This window comes from Urocampus carinirostris, chromosome 18 (assembly GCF_059441175.1).
Source record: "Urocampus carinirostris isolate Australia breed hairy pipefish chromosome 18, RoL_Ucar_1.0, whole genome shotgun sequence".
Taxonomy (NCBI): Eukaryota; Metazoa; Chordata; class Actinopteri; order Syngnathiformes; family Syngnathidae; genus Urocampus; species Urocampus carinirostris.
The window spans coordinates 6537859-6552789 of NC_142366.1; positions in this window are offsets into that span (position 1 = coordinate 6537859).

A 14931-nucleotide genomic window follows, 5' to 3' on the forward strand; every position below is an offset into this window, starting at 1 on the left:
CAGCACGGTTGTATGCCGCAAACTTCCAGTGACCGGCCGAGAGGTTTTGAAGAGACCCTGCAGCGCCCTCCAGAGTTGCAGGGTTGGAGCTCTCAGCAAGGAGTGTCGAATACGGCTTCACCACTGCCGGGTGCAAAAGCATCTCAGCGCCTGCGGGGTTCTTGGAGAAACCTGGGGAACGCCATCCCAGTTGTCTTCCTGAGAGTTCTTTTACTTTTTCTTCTTCTCTTTTGCACATTAAGGTTTTCTTCAAATAACAATAAAAACGTTGCTATAATTGCTACTACCAATTCGCCTACTGCTACCATTCTACCTGTTAGCATTCTACCTGCAGATCTGCAATTCCTCCTAACACTTCCAGAGTTGTGGACAATCTTCACTGGTTTGAGACGACTGCAAACTATAATTGCAGCCCCCTTTGTAGCCAGACTTCCTCTGAAAGTTTTGTTGAGGAATAACAGCTCTCCAGTAGGTACCACAGTGCTATTACAATGACGCAACTAAGAACAATCAAAGCGTATGCTAAAATAGAAACATTGAAACAGTTATTTTACTCATGCTTAATTACTTTCTTACAGTGTGTCAAATGAGCTCATGTGTTTTTTTGTAATCTTTACTGCTTTTTATCAGGACCCAATCTCCTGGTTCAACTAATTGGCTTTCCTGTGGAGACATAGAAAGTGTATCATCGTTATCATTACGATCCGCCAGTTGCTTCTGGTGCTGCAACATTTTTCTCATGTAATCAGCTAGAGTACTTTCATCATCAGTTTCCCACATATTTTTTAAAGAATGGTAATCCACCAAATATTACTTCATATGGTGTTAGCACATTTGTACTGGTGATGTTAATATACAGTTTTACTAATTCTAGACATTTAGTCCATGGTCTTTTGGTTTCTTCCATACACTTCCTAAGTCTGTTTTTTTATAGTTCCATTCATCTTTTCCACCAACCCTGCACTTTGTGGGTGATAAGCACAGTGATGTTTTAGGTCTATATGAAATGCTTGGCCTATTTTAGTTATTATTTGATTTACAAAATGTGAACCATTATCACTATAGATCTTTTCTGGAATCCCATAACATGGAATTATGTCTTGGCATAATGCTTTAGCTACTGTTAGCGCATCTGGGTGTTTGTAGGAAAAAGCTCTATCCATTTTGAGAATGAACCTATTATCATTAAACATAACTTTTTCCCTTCACTATTGTTAAGTTCTATAAAGTCCATAAAGGTGATTAATTACAGTTCTCTATCTTTGGAAACTGTCCTCTCTTTGGTCTTAGATTACCCTGAGCATTGTGCTTTGCACATATCAAACATGTTCTACAATTTTTTATTTTATTATTATAATTTTTTTTTAATAGGAGTTAAAACCATAGGTTATCAATATCTGGTTTATCAATCCTACCATCCCTCCTGTTGAGACATGTGTTTTCCCATGGCTCAATATTGCTGCCCATTGGTATAGATTTTTTGGTAAGATTGGTTTATCTTCTGGTCATTTATAAATTCCATCTTTTAGGTGTGCTCCTTTTCTTTTCCAGAGTTCTTGCTCTGGTTTAGGCGATTGTTGTTGCATTTCTTGTAGTATTTTGTTTTTTAAGGCATTTTCTGTTAGACTTAGAACTGTTATTTCTCGTTGTGCAGCTTGTTTTGCTATTTTATCTGCAAATGCATTGCCCTTTGAAACTGGGTTTGTTTCTGTTGTGTGGGCCACACATTTACATATAGCTAACTGTTTTGGCAGCTGCACTGCTTGTAATAGTTCTGTTATGTGTCACTGGTTTTCCTGTTGATGTTATCATACCTCTATTTTTCCAGTGTTGTGCAAACGTGTGAGTTGTTGCATAGGCATACTGGCTATCTGTGTATATTGTTGCTATCTTATCTTTCATAAGTTTGCAGGCTTCTGTTAGGATCACTAATTCTGCAGCTTGAGCTGAACAATGTTGAGTTAATGCTTCTGCCTTTAATACTTTATCATGTGTTACTACAGCATAGCCTGTCCTCCTTTTTCCTGTTTCATCTTTCTTTCCTACGAAACAGTACTTTCTCTGTTATTTTAGCCTCTTTTTCTTTTGTTCACGTTTTGTTTCCTTTTTTCTTTAAGTTAAATGACCATGTAGACATTATTTTTTATCCATGCAGATATATTTTTAAATTCTCATGATCTGTCTCAAGATAATTAATCTGCTATTTTTAAATTCCTATGATCCTACCTACTCAGGCTCAATCAGTTTCTCGTTATCTTCTGAAAACACTCCTTCCATAGAAATTGTTTCTTTTTAACTATAAGTCAGAAATTGTTACGTATTTATTAATCATTTGTTAATTGTAACATGCTTATACTTAAAAATTAAGCGTGGCTTATTTCACCTTCTCTTGAAGGACTTTTTATCAGTTGTCCTCCTAGGGGATCTTGTCCTTGGCGCTAAACTCATCAAAATTCCAAACCATCACACTGCCTAAACATCAAAAATCTCAAAAATGCCAAATGGAACTCAACGTCAAATCTTTTTTAATTGTCATTTCCTCTCTCTTCAATCATAATCAACTATCTTTTCTCATTGATTCAACAAAATGATTAACATAATGGCGGCGCTCTGTATGGCTGCGGCTGCATCTGCTCCCGACAGTTTCTCACATTCTGGTCAAAAACCCCAATCTTCGAACAAAGACAACTCTAACTGCAGATTAATATACGATCGCAGTTTTTTGCTGGATATGCGAACATCCAGAAATCCAGCGCAAATTTCTACGATCACTCTGGAGTGTTTACTTAGCCTCGGAGTGCTACGTCAACAGAACACAGCGGCCTACAAAGCAGCGAGTAAAAGTGGCAAGCGGAAGCGCTGTGACCGGGGAAGGAAACGAGGTTGTCGGGCCGGGCTAACGGCTCGGATGAAGGCCAAACCCTTCAAAACGCCTCTACCATCCATTTTCCTATCCAACGTCCGCTCCCTGGACAACAAACTGGACCATTTACAAGTGGAATTCACATCGAACCGCGAGTTGACAAACTGTTGTGCTTTAATTTTGATGGAGACATGGCTAAACTCATCTATCCCGAATGACGCTGTTAGCATTGTGGGGCTAACTGCTTTCCGCGCTGATAGAAGCGGCGAGCTCACCGGCAAGAGCAGGGGTGGCGGTCTATGCATTTATACCAACAACAACTGGTGTAGAAATGCGAAGATAATCTCGAATCACTGCTCACGAGACATTGAACTTTTGACGGTGATCTGCAGACCCTTCTACCTACCGAGGGAGTTTAGCGCGACCATCATTACTGCTGTGTACGTGCCCCCCAGCGCTAATACGAAGGAGGCAATGGACGTTCTCTACCGAACTGTGAGTGAACTGCAGCATGCTTACACCGAGTGCATTTTTATTGCGGCGGGGGACTTTAACCAGGCCAATATGAAAACAGTTCTCCCGCATTTCCATCAGCATGTAAACTTTGCTACAAGAGGTAGGAACACATTAGACCTGGCCTACACAAACATCAAAGGTGCATATAAAGCAGCCCCCCGCCCCCACCTTGGCTCATCAGATCACCTTTCTGTTATGCTAATTCCAGCATACAAGCCCCTGCTGACCAGAGAAAAACCTACAGTGAAGCAGGTGAGGGTGTGGTCTGAGGGGGCAATGGAGGCACTACAGGACTGCTTTGATTGCACTGATTGGGACATGTTTAAATCGGCTGCCACTTACAACAACAAAATAAATATAGATGAGTACGCCATTTCTGTGTCAGCCTACATCAGTAAATGCGCAGAAGACGTCAGCAATACCAAAACTATATGCACCCGTGCCAATCAGAAGCCCTGGATGACTGCTGAGATACGCAAACAACTAAAAGTACGGAACCTTGCCTTTAAATCTGGTGACAAGGAGGCACTGAGATCAGCAAGGGCTAACCTGAACCGTGCTATCAGACTAGCTAAGCGAACGCACAGTCAAAAAATCCAGGAACGTTTCCTCAGTACAACCAACACCAGGGATATGTGAAAAGGCATTCAGGCCATCACCAAATGCAAGCCAACCACCGCCCCAGTGCAGGACACTAGCATGGACTTTCTGAATGACCTCAACAAATTCTTTGGAAGGTTCGAGGCACAAAACGGCACCCCTGCAGCGAAAACGGTTCCAAATCATGACGAAAGAGCACTCCACCTGGACTCAACTGACGTGAGAAAGACCCTGAGAGGGGTCAACACAAGGAAGGCTCCAGGCCCGGACAACATTCCGGGGCGGATACTTAGGGAGTGCGCCGATCAGCTGGCTTGTGTACTAACAGACATTTTCAACACCTCGCTAGACCAAGCCAAAGTACCATCATGCTTCAAAATTGCCAACATCATCCCAGTGCCAAAGAAACCCCAGATCTTATCATTCAACGATTACCGGCCCGTTGCACTGACTCCTATCATAATGAAGTGCTTTGAGAGACTGGTTAAAGAGCACATCACCTCCAGTCTCCCCTCCTCATTCGACCCCTTTCAGTTTGCCTACCGGACAAACCGCTCCACCAGGGATGCCATCTCCTCTGCGCTTCACCTGAGCCTGACACACCTAGAGGAGAAGAACACCCATGTGCGGATGCTGTTCCTGGACTTCAGTTCAGCATTCAACACCATCATCACACAACATCTGGTAGACAAAATGAGACTCCTGGGTTTCAACACCCCCCTGCGGAACTGGCTGCTGGACTTCCTCAGTGACAGACCCCAATCAGTGCGGATAGGTCAGAACATCTCAGATGTCATCTACCTCAGCACGGGCTCCCCCCCAAGGCTGTGTCCTGAGCCCCTTGCTGTTCACCTTGATGACACACGACTGCGTCCCTAGGTCCGCCACAAACCACATCGTGAAGTATGCTGACGACACAACAGTGGTGGGCCTCATCAGGGACGACAACGACCTGGCCTACAGAGAGGAGGTGGAGCAGTTGGTGGGCTGGTGCAGGGACAACAGCCTGGTCCTGAATGTTGACAAAACTAAAGAGATCATTGTCGACTTTAGGAAAAACCAGCCCAACCATGCCCCACTTTGCATCAACACCAAGGCTGTGGAGGTTGTCAGCAGTATCAAGTTCCTAGGGGTGCACATTACAAACAAACTCACCTGGTCCGTGAACACTGCATCACTGGTTAAGAGGGCACAGCAAAGTATCTATCTATCTATCTATCTATCTATCTATCTATCTATCTATCTATCTATCTATCTATCTATCTATCTATCTATCTATCTATCTATCTATCTATCTATCTATCTATCTATCTATCTATCTATCTATCTATCTATCTATCTATCTATCTATCTATCTATCTAGCAGCGCCTGTACTTCCTGCGGAGGATGAGGAGAGCCCACCTGCCCCGACCTTCCCTCATCGCATTCTACAGGGGCACCATAGAGAGTATCCTGACCAGCTGTATCTCTGTGTGGTGTGGAGGCTGCAGCGCTACCGACTGGGGTAGTGTGAGGAGGGTAACGAGGACAGCAGAGAAAATAATCGGGACTACACTTCCCTCCATTCAGGACATTGGCCAGAAGCGCTGCCTATCCCATGCTAAGAACATTATCGGGGACCCCTCTCACCCCCATCATGGACTGTTCACTCTGCTAGCCTCTGGGAAGAGGTACTGCAGTGTGCGGTGCAGGACCACCAGGTTCCGCAGTAGTCTAGTCCCCCTGGCCATTAGACTGTTAAATGGTCAATCTAACATATAGTTAACCTAAATCTAAACGGCTGCTAATCTGACTTTTTGCACTACTGGCAGTTCTTTATAGCTTGCCACTCCTTGCACATTTGCTCTCTGCACTATTGTACTTACAGCGTTATTGTTACAGTGTTACTGTTTACCTGACTTGTTAACCTGACTGCCCATTTTGCACATCTGGTTAGCTACTCCTCTTGCACTATCGGCACTATGGTAAAATACTATACGTAGCCATAATACAATACAACTTTTACTTATATCTGTACATTCAAGGAAACTGTGCGGGTCAGATGTATCGACATTTCGTTCTGTATACACGTGTACTAGAATGACAATAAAGTAGATCTGAATCTGAATCTGAATCTGAATCTATAAAACAACATATACTTTGTCACGGTCGCCATGACGACCAGTATGCCACGCCCCCGAACTCAAGCTGAAGCAGATCAGCTGATTGCTGTTCTGCTATTTAAGGCTGGATTTTGGGTTTGGCGGGTGCTGGTTCATTACTCATTATTCACAATCCCGGTCTGTTATGCCTTGTCCTGTTTTAGTCTGTTATGCCTTGTCTTGTTGAGTTCGTGCCGGAGGAACTCTGTATTGTTCTGTTTTGCCTCGGAGTATCGGGCGACTTTTATTTTATTAAATAAAACCTATGGATCGTCAACGCATTTGAGTTCTCCCTTCATGCCTCCTGCCTCCGTTCTGGTCCGGTCACCTTCCACGCCACCACGCTCTCGTGACATACTTGTCACTAATAAATTGCCTTATCAACTCGCATTGTATTATATTATAATATTATCATAATCTTCGGTTTGCAATAGTCTTTTCTCTTTGCAGCCCCTTAATATCCTTAGAGATTAAGAGCTATACAAATAAACATGACCTTATCTGAATTAATACTTGTGTGTCCTTTTTTTCCTTTTAAAAACAAAGCACATTTCATTTAGAGATTAAAACAGAAAATTTAATTTCCAATCTTACTATTTCTTTTTCTGTGTTAATACGTCGTTATTTTCAAACTCATTTCAAAATTTTGATTATTTGAAATGACTCAGATTTCCTGATCTTTAGTGTGCAATATTCTTTTTCTTTTCCTGATTCTACTAATATGTCATCTACATAAGTTAGTAGTTGGCTCTTATTTAGAGGCTCGAAACTTACTTGAGAGTAAATTCTTGGACTTTCACAATACCCTTGAGGTAATCTCGTGTAGGTATATATTTTCCCTTTAAACGTAAATGCAAACCAGAATTGACTGTCTTTATGCACTGGTACTGAGAAAAATGCATTGTTTATATCTACCACTGTGAAATACTTATCCTTTGGGTTCAGTGAGTTCAATAGCGTGTGTGGATCCACCAAACAGGGACCTTTGGATCACTGCATTATTTACTGCTATCAAATCCTGAACAATTGTCCATCATGTTGATGGGGGTGCCTCATTTACAGGAAACATCGGTGTGTTTACGGGTGACTCAGCGTATTCTACTAGTACTCCCACCTTCTTTAAATCTTCTATTACTGGTTCTATTCCTTCCATTGCATCTGGTTTTAAAGGATATTGTTTTATTCTGGGCCGATGTTCTGTTTTGGGCCTTATTATTATAGGTGGTGCTACTTTTACTAGTCTTACATCTGTGGGTCCCTGGGACCATAGTTTATCAGGAATTTGTTTTAATAGCTCTCCCTGTTCCTTAGTAAAGTAAATTGTCGTTCCTTCTTTTTGTCCAGATGTACTCCTGAGTTTACTATTATAGTCCAGAATAATGACTTTCTGGATAGTCCAGTAGAATCGCTGAACCATGTGTTAACGCCTGTTGCTACCCAATACCGTACATTTTCTCCTCTGTAATATTATTTGTGTATAAATATTGTGGTATTTATTTCTTCTTCTTCTAAAGCAAAACAACATATTATGTCCATACTTATTAGCATTTAATTAGATATTCATCCCCTTGCAATAATTTTCTTTTATATTTGTAGCTTTTCTATAAAAGTAATGTTATAAATGGTAAATGGTCTGCATTTATACAGCGCTTTTCAAGTCAACGAAGACCTCCAAAAGCACTCTATAATGTGCTTCACTCTCACCCATTTGCTTTAGTCATCTAGACTTAACACAATTCAATGTTGAAAAAGTAAAGTTATTTGTCCCAATCTATGGTATTACGGTTAGTCTCACTTAATTTTCAACCAATTATCTTTTTTGATATTTAATTAACTTTCCCCTTTATGTTTCTCTTTCTTTTTTGTATGCTCCTTTTCTTTAATATTTATTTTCTTTTCTCTTTATACCTTCTTTTACTTACTTTTATCTTTCTGTATTTGTAACTTCCCTACCTGTTCTGCCAACAATCCATTCTCAACATAACATTCCTTCCTTACACGCCCTCTCACAATAGCTTTTTAGCTCACCAGTTTAATGCGAAAATGACGTAGAATCATCTCACTCAATTTTAATTTTTTTCTTCAAACCAATTAAATCTACTATTTTAGCTTCACTTATTTAATGTGAAAATCACATATATTGATGTGCAACAAGTTATATTACTCATTTGTATTCCACTCAATACATTTTTCCTCCATATTCATTGAAAATAAATTATTTATTAACGCTTTTTCAATACTTTTGTATTAAAATATCTTTATCTCAAATTAATTTATTCCAATTCACTCAAATAGATTTTTCCTAGTCTTCCCAGTCCTTATTTTACCAATTTTTGAACTGAAAACAGGAATATCTTATCTTTTTCTGTATTATTCTGTCATTATCTTGAATTAACACATCTAAAATAACTCACTCATTTTTCCCTAAATTTCTCAGTTTTTAATTTATCGATTTTCAACTAAAAAATTCGGACCGCAAGAAAATTTCCAGAACCATCTGTGGCCCCCGGTGCCTCTGTTAAACACCCTTATGGTGAACACCTATTCCTCAAAAAATTTACTTTTTCCAACTCCTTTAATCTGTTCTATCAATTCTTCTTAAATATCACTCTTTGAACAATCTCAGCTCTTTTGTAAACGTACTTTTTTTTTAGCGTTTAGCTTTCTTTTTGACGAGTAAGACAGACAAACACATAACATAAGACATACACAGGGCCCAAACAATCAAACTTCTAATGAATTTAACAAAATTTGGTGATTTAGGTTTCTTATTTTTTTGTTGCACTTATCTAATGCCTGCTGTAGACAACTTCCCATTAAAGTCATATTGTTTTATCCAGTAACATAGGGGTTCTATTGCTGAGGCATCTTCCTTTTGAATGACTTTCCAGTCTTTTCACGTAAAATCCTCTAAAAGCTTCTGTTTTACTTTACTTTGCCCCTTTTCCATTTTTAGAACTAAATTTGGAGTGGTTTTTAATACCTAGTGTATTCTAACACTGAGTTTCTCTTTCAACAGGATGGTGATAAATAACCTTTTGTGGTAAAACTCACTTCTAGAATAGAATAGAATAGAATAGAATAGAATCGAATATGCCTTTATTGTCATTGTTACAACATGGGATATGCTGTGACAACGAAATTGGACGACTCCAGTCCCATTTACAGTGAGGATAAGGAAACAAAGGGTACAAAGAAACAAAGGAACAAAGTACTAACGGACTTTGTTGTCCTCGGAGGGGGGTGGGGGGTGGGGGGGGGGTTGTTGTGAGGGTCAAACAGACCCTCAACTTCTACCTTTGCAGGTGGAGTTTTCTTGCCTACATGCATCCACAAAGGCTCACCATTTATTCCCTGTTGCTTTGGTATAAAATACAATTACCTAGTGGTAATAGTATTTTCTTTCACACTCACTTTCACTCTTTTTGAAGAACAAAGAACTTCCCTTGAGTTATTTTTAAACAGAGAGGAACCCTTGCCCTTTTACTTAGAGGAACCCTTGCCCTCTTACTTAAGACTTCACTGTCTTAAAGAACTTCCCTTGAGTTCTTTTTGAAACGGAGAGGAACCCTTGCGCTCTTACTTAAGACTTCACTGTGTCTTAAGGCTCACTGGCCACGTTTCTCTTTTACCTAATAGTGCCTAGGATTGTTAGGATTTATTTTCTTAACTCTGTTTTGAATTCTTCACACTCATACCCTTTTACTTTAGTCACATGCATTCCTTTTTAAAATAAAAGTTTTACTCACAATTCTCTGAGTCCTTGGACTTTCCGTCAACCTTCGGATCCCAACTTGTAAGGAAAGGACCAGTCCCGAAAAGGGTCTTAATGCTGTGGCCACAGACTTGCCTGGATCTTTACTCACATGCTGGGATCGTCAGGTATCTTGGAATCCGGCTTTCGAAGGACACAATAAATGTCAGGTTTAACCCAACAGATGTAAACAAAACCTATATACAAAAAAGACACAGAGAACGTGAGTTTGACTTACTTGCAAAGAGAAATGGCCATAGTCTACATAATACAGACTACTGGACACTCTGAAAAAGTCTTATGCTCCTTGCCTTTTTATTGTGTTCGGAAGGCCCTAATTTACATAAGGTCTCTTCTGCTAAAGGGAGGGGGAGTGACAAAACAAACAGTTGAGACCTGTTTATACGATAACATGTTATCTATAGTAAACGAAACTAGGCGAGCCTGCGGTCAGAGAGGTCCCTTATCTCGCCGCAGATAAGGTGTCGGCTGTTTAGTGAACATCTTGTTTCCTCCTTCTTCCAACACAAGCAAGAAAGGCACACAGTATGCAAAGAAGATAATGCAACAGTAGAATAACATATTTACAGTTTAAATCCATCAAATTCATTGATAGATTGCTCCCTGTGACCACTTAAACGCTATCCTGTGAGTCGCCTTTTGTCCGAGCGTCTGCGAAACTCTGTTTTGACACGTCAAACCCTGAGAATCTCCGTTTATCCTGTGTTTATGTTCTTGTTTTGCCAAGCCCCGTGAATCTCCGTTTTTTCCTTTGTATTTGCGCCTGTTTTACTCTCGCCTCGATCCGTTTGATTTTTGACCACTTCCGCGTTCCGAGCAATCTACTCCCCGCGACCAACGATCTCCGTATCTCTTCTCCCCAATAAACTGTGAGTATCATTACGCGAGTGGGTTCTGCTTCCTGTTTCCTGTCCTGGTCCTGACAATCTCACTTTCTAACATTCCTGCCTGTGCAACAGATGGGGCACCATCATTTGTAGGTCGTCATAGTGGCTTCATTAGTTTCTTGAAATAAGAAGTACCTGGAGTATTTACAGTGCACTGTGTAATCCTCAAGCAGCATCTGGTTGCAAAAAACCTGAGTGGTAGACTACGCAAATCAATGAGTACTGTTTTCACAGCAATAAATAAAATCAAGGCACATGCCCTCAATTCCCGACTGTTTCGACAGCTGTGCACTGATAATGATGAAGAGTTTGAACGTTTAGTGTTAGATGGTTGTCAAAAGGGAAACTGCCTGAGACGTTTCTATTCACTGTTTGATAGAGTTGTTGAAGTCTTCCAAGACTCCAATTCTGTTTTGTGTGATGAACCAAGAAATATGAAGCATGGCCTTGCTTATTTGGCAGATATATTCACAAAGTTCAATGAAGTTAATTTGCAGCTTCAAGAAAAAGAGGCTAAGCTAGGAACTCACTGGGGAGCAAAGGGGGTGCCAGCCTGAAAACGTTTGGGAATCACTGGTCTATCGAGGTCATCCATTTCATGGTTAATGGATCTGGCGTTGGTGAGATCCAGGCTTGGTAAGTGTGGTTAGTGAAGGTTGTTACATAGCTTAGCCATCGCAGCAGGCTGCAGCCTTGCTATTGCGTTCTCTTAAAACACCGCCCCAGTCATTTCCTTAACCTGCTGGTGATCACCATTTCTTTACGCTCGTCTGACTTTCCTCAGAGTCCGATTTATTAGGTGAATTCCTTTTCAATGTAAAGAGCTACTAAGAGCTAGTTGTTGCCATGCTTTACAGTTTGTTTTGAGTGGCCACATTGACTTGTGCGCCCACAACACTGTTTGACTGACAGCATGCACCAGCCTATCACGGTCGCGCACAGAGACAGTCCACCCACTCAACTCACTAGGCCCTCCCTATCTGCCCCTATTATAGCATTTGCGGTGTGTTGTCTTCTCAGAAGAAAACACAGATACATTGATAAAAATGACAATAAGGACAATTCAACTTAAAATCTCTGTATTGAAGTATTTTATACATTTTATTATAAAGGATTTTATACGATTAAATACAAGTTACATTTATCGAGTGCAATGTAGATTTCAATGAAGTTCAATGACAGCTCACGCTGATCCGAATGCAGAATGTTTTGGCTGGGGAATTTTGATAACAGGACTCTGACGGGGGGACGGCAGGCGATGTTTAGAGAACAAGGCCCTGATGACGTAGAAACGCTATCCTGTTTCGAGTTCCTCCAGACATCGAGGCGAGGGGTTGGACCCCACTTGGGGGTTTTCCTGGCACGGCCATCGGAGGAGCCGGCACACCCGCTTGCGGAAAAAAACGTGGGCAGAGGAAGAAAGGTAGAAGACCAAGAGAGGAGGCTTGACAGAGACTCGAGCGACACTAATTCGGCTAATTCGATGGAGTTCACTTAGTTAAATTATTTAAGAAATTAAATCTGCCGCCGTGTGGAAATGCCGGTCTCTTGTTCATTTTTTTTCAAGAAACGAGTGCGCATTGTTAGGAGAATGCAGGTTGTGTTTGGTTAATGGAATCAGATAACTAATTTGAACAATTTGGTAAACGGTACATTTTAATATTAAATTCCTAACAGTATAAAGAAAATGCGGACAATAGGAGAGTTAAAGGTTCGAGTGCATAGTTTGAAGGGTCCTTAAAAAATTGAAAGTTAAAGATTTTCTCTATTAAGTGTTAAAAATGCCTAACTGAGTTGGATAGCTCTTATGATTTATTTTCCATTGCACCGGTCTGCTTTTATATTACTTTTATCAGGCCTGTTTGGGGCGGAACAAATCCCCCAAAAGATAAAAAAAAAGAGTTTGTTCGAGCACATCTAAGAACTGCACGTAAATCAGGTGTTACATATCTTGTTGCATCTCATGTCTTAAAGTCATGATTGCAGCCTTAAGTTTTCAAATGCCGCACCCAAGTTTTAACAGGGTTCGTACGGGTGCTTGAAATCTTATAAAATGCTTCAAGTCTAATGTTGTGTTTTCAAAGATTGAAAAGTGCTTAAATAATGGGTAAAGTGCTTGTAAATGCTTGAAATTGTTGCCATGTTTCGAAACACGTCTGCTTTAAAATGACGCAGACACTGCTGTCTGGTGGCTTCCCTTTGCCGTTGCATTTCTTCTTTCATCATGATGAACGGCAGCTGGCATTAGTTTGAATGGCATTGACGTATGAAGCGTCGTCGCCCCCTACGGGTCGCACTCAAGAGGACATGTGCATGCTACACCTTTACAGGACACTATAAAATAGATATTTGTACAAAGATTATGCAACAAGAATGGACATTTATTATGGGCCATGCATAAAATGAAGATAACATTTCTCAGTGATCAATTGTAATGGGAAGAACTTCCTGCCACTGAAAATATCAGCTACATATTACCATCATTTTACCTGACACCTATATGGGTAAAGATAAGTCTCAAAAATATTTACACGAGTATTGTTCAGATCCACAAATCTGTTCGCATTTAACTCAGGGTCTAAAAATCATATGTGTTGATAAATGCACACACAAGATTAAAAATGCCACATATAAACCGCCGTCAGGGATGATTTTAGTTCAGAGCTTTCAGAGCATCTGGTTGGTTAAACAATTTTTTTACATTTCACTTAAAGCCCCAGTGTGTAATATTTGATTAGTAGTTGGCACTGTAGTGTCTAACGCGAATAAAAACCAATGTCAAGAGCACATCGAGCAGCCAGAAAAATATGGTGGTAACTTTGCGGTAGGAATTCCTCTTTGTAAAAGAAATACAAATTTCTCAACCTATGATTTTTTTTTTATATAGAAATATACATTAGTATGATGTATTTTTGCAAATTAAATCAGTGTTTTTCTTTTTACTTGAATGAAAGTTTTTTTTGTACCACTATGAGGCATTAATCATTGCACACTGTCCCTTTAAAGTGATATAGTATACTCTCTCACCGTAATACGTATACTGGAGCCTCCACAGACTCCGCCGGTATGATTTCTTTACTTTTTAGCGAGTGTTTTTTTTTACAATATTTAGGCCTATCTTGTCCCTGATAAGGAAGGGAGGATTTTTAAAATGCTATACGTTTTGGGGGTGCTTGGGTTGAATTTGGGGGTCCTTGTGCTCCCCCCAAAACGCATACCTGTCAACCTCCACAGCTCCATGCCCTTACAAAATGTTGTATTTTCCCTTACAAAATAATCTTACACCATATTTTCTTTTCAAACGTGTTTATTTATGTAGTTTAACATGTTATATTGTACATGTGTTTCGTTATATCATATATATATTGTTAATTAACATTTTGCTGTGAGATACTGAGTTGCTCAAAATGACTCATTCATGTTTATTATAAAAAAATGTCAAAAATTAAGTTAGCTTGGACGTTCACCGTAGAAGGAAAAAATACATGCAAATATAATTAAATAGAATAATACATGTTTTTATTCAAATTATCAATTAATTTTCTGCATGAAATTATTGTTGGTAATATACTGATTAAAGGGATAACCACAAACCGGTCTTTTTTCATGTTCTCCTTTTATACATCCTTTTTATCTTAACTTGTTCATACAACATAATAATTCGTAATATAATGCGTCAAAGCAAGTGAGCCGTTTGGAGCCGGCTCTCTTTAATGATTTGAGCCGAAAACGTCGGTTCTCTATAAAGAGACGGACTTCCTTTCACCTCCTTTCACTTCCTTCCTTTGACTTGATTGATTTGCCGTTTCGTGATAGTCGGTGTATACCGTATGGTACCCATAATTGACAAATTTGAGTTTTTCCGTACAGATTTTCTTGTACGTCGTACAGGTCTTAAAATGCATAATAAACATACCGGTACTTTGTACAGTAAAAATGTACAGGTTGACAGGTATGAAAACGGACTGGTTACGCCCACGATCGCAGATATACTTGTGGCTCTGCAAAATATATGATTTAAATCGGATTTCTTCTTTTAATGGTACTGGTGAAATTGGAAACTTGGCTTGAAATCTGCCAAGAAAGAGGTGTCTGAACCCTAGGTTAAGCAGAATTACTTGCGCAACTCCCTTTCTCCTTATGGGTTA